Raw genomic sequence first — 3,363 nt, forward strand, 5'->3', positions numbered from 1 at the left:
GGTTGTTCTTCCTGTATTCCAAACTTCTGGGCTAATAACCACTTATCAGAGAGTGCATACCATGTTTGGTTTTTTGTGATTGGGTTACCTCACTCAGGATGATATTCTCCAGCTCCATCCATTTACCTAAGAATTTCATAAATTTATTGTTTTTAATAGCTGAGTAGTACTCCATTGTGTAGATGTACCACAATTTCTGTATCCACTCCTCTGTTGAGGGACATCTGGGTTGTTTCCAGGTTCTGGCTATTATAAATAAGACTGTTTATTAGTTCTTTAAGAACTTTATACATTGTATTTTGATCATATTCAACCTTGTTTAACCCCTCTCACATCCATTCCACTTCCTGCCCTCTTAACTTCATGTCATTTAAAAAAAAAAAAAACAAAACATGGAGTTCAGTTTGTACTGCACATATACTCTTGGAAGTGCAGCTTACCACTGAGCATGGCCGACTTTCCAGAGGCTACAACCTTAAGAAGAACTGATTCTCCTCTTCCTGTAGCTATCAGTGCCTCTGCTGGTGGTAGGTGGGACTTGTGCCCACCCTCTCCATGATATATAGATAGTTTCATATCGTTTTATTCTTGCCACACTCCATTATATTATCATTTATATCCTCACAGTTGTCAAATACAGTCTTAATTGTAACACAATATTCCCGATTTAACTCTTTCCCCACTGGATAGCATTTAGATATTTTCCAGTTTTTTTTTTTTTTTGAAATTGTAAATAATGTTGTTGAGAGCATCATCTTTCATTCCGTTCTAAAATTGCCTTTCTTCATTAGCAGTGATGGATTTATGAAAGAGTCTTATGTGTGAACCAGGTTTCTATGGCCTCTGCATGAGGATTCTCTCACCTTCATCACATCTGTCTTCCTGAGAGACCCAGAAAGAACACATGATTTATCTTCTAATTATAAAACATGTGGACTTCTTTCATTTCTCCACTTTCTTCAGTCCCTGTACTCACACAGTACCCTGCCCCTTTAACTATTGTTCTGTAAGCCCTTTTACTCCAGTTTTCGTCTACCACATTCCAGACTTTTTTCTTGGTGTCACTCATGAAAATCACCCAGCTGGCCTCTAGGACTTGCTTTCTAGTCAGTCTCTGCTCACCATTCTCAGATCCATCTTTTGCTAGTTCACTCTCTGTTTCAAAATCCTATGCCTTTTCTGTGAAACCTTACATGGAGTATCATCATCCAAAGAGCTGCATCCCCTGCCGGTTCTTCTTCACATCTATGCTGTCTGTCTGCAATCCATCCCGGTTCCTGTCTTCCTCTTACTTCCACCTCATTCCAATGCGGTTTTCCTTGATTTATCTTTTAAGCTTTACTCAATCCTTTGGGGGCACAGTTCATACCTTATCTACTCTGTGAAACGGAGTGAGTTTGTTACATTCAAAATTGTGAGAACTTGAGTCCAAATCTCTTGGTTATTCTTGCTGGGTGATTGGGGGGGAGTAAGAAATTACATCAAACCTATTTCTGCATATGCAAATAATAATGTCCCATGTACCCTTGTAAGAGCCTAGGAAGAACTGAATATGTGTTGCAACATTCTGGCAAGTCTAATACTATACAGATGAAAGAAAATACTGTCTACTGCATCCATTAGTATCTGTACCTTTGAGTCATTTCAATATTCAGGTTTATACCATGTATTGTAGCACTTAGGATCATTTCTGTTTAAATGATCTTCAAATTATGAATTTGAATTTTGTCTGTCTCATCATATTTGCTCTTGTATTATGTGTGTTAAGCATTTTTCTTGCTCAGCTTGTCTACGAGTTTCTAAGTGCAGTATAGTATATTTCCTTATAGTATGCTATAAACCCAGAGCCCAATGCCACACATTACCCTAATGATCACCAGTCTAAGCTAGATAAATTCTAGCTGGCAAGATCTAGGTAGGGTCACATTGGGATTTAAATCTAAATAAAATGTCTTGTAAACTTAGCCTTCTGGGAGGTTCTAGGAATAGAAAAATCTTGCACTTCAGGGAGTTTTTTGAAGTCTAAAATTAAGATTAGCTTACACTCTGTGTAAGCTATGGAAGCTATATATGAACGTATATTCTCCATTTAAATCTTGCCTCTTGGGAATATTCCTTAAATTTTTATAGCAATTTCCCCTAAGTTATGTCTACTGAAGTCAGAGGGAAGAATCAAGTATGTCTTTTAGACACTTAGGAATGAAACTATATCCTTGGTTGTCTCCATCAGAAAAGTCAATGCTATGTTGTTATAGACTGTATGATCACAACCTTCTTTTAGATTACTTATTTAATCTATGAGTAAATTTTTAGTTTTATCTACTTACTTAAGGCCCAAAGAACCTTTGCATCTATTAGGTTAATACCTAAAATGCCAGGTATATGGTTAAGGTTAGAATTAGTGAACAACAAAGAGGCTAAGACTAGAGTTAGAGTTCATGCTGCATTTAGGTTAAGAACTAGGGCTGTGGTTAGGTTTGTCAGTGTTGGGGGTCAGAGTTTAATTTAAGAGTTTTAATATTAGGTTTAAAGCTAGGATTAATGCCAGAGTTAGTGTTGGTTTTATGGCTAGGTTTAGGTTAAGGCTATGTCTACACTCCCTATTTCAAAGGATACTCTCACTAAAAGATATTCTGTAAATTTTCATCTAGTAGGGCAAAAGCCATGACTTACATTTTTGATTATTTTCTTGGAATTAGTATAAGCATTACTTGGGGGAAAAGATTCATTGCATAGTCTTCCTCAGATTAGCTGAGATTATCACTTTCCCATAGATGGCTAGGGTATTTTTAAAACTCTCACAGTGAAAGACAAGTAATGCTTTAGTGTAGGCATTAACAGTTAAAGGTCAATTGATGGATCATGTTCAGTTTGTCCTGCTCTTTCCTCTAACATCTCCAGCACCCAACATAGAAGCTGACACCATTAAAGTGCTGTGATCTGGAGTGTACCAACATTATATAACACTTTTAAAATAAGAAGTGTATTATCTTTGAAGCAGTCATTCACAAAGTTCCATGGAGAAAAAAGAAACCCAAGTTGTTAGATGTCATGCAATTATATATTTCCAGATCATACTTGTTTCTTAAACTGTAAATGACAATGTCCAGTAGCTGAAGGATATTCCTATATGATTCAGGTGGCCCCAAATAATGTACTCACAGTTCACATGGCACCTAAATAGCAATAATCCCCAACATGAGTCTATTGTCTCCACAGACATAACCTAACATACTTTTTCTCTTCTTTCATTCTCTTTGAAGACAACACCATCCACTAAGATTTTCAAGCCAGAACCCTGACTCAGTTTCTTCATGTCTTACTATTATGTCTTTTAATAAAAATTAGAAGTTCCTCAACTCC

Source organism: Mastomys coucha, unplaced genomic scaffold, assembly GCF_008632895.1.
Source record: "Mastomys coucha isolate ucsf_1 unplaced genomic scaffold, UCSF_Mcou_1 pScaffold22, whole genome shotgun sequence".
NCBI classification, from domain to species: domain Eukaryota; kingdom Metazoa; phylum Chordata; class Mammalia; order Rodentia; family Muridae; genus Mastomys; species Mastomys coucha.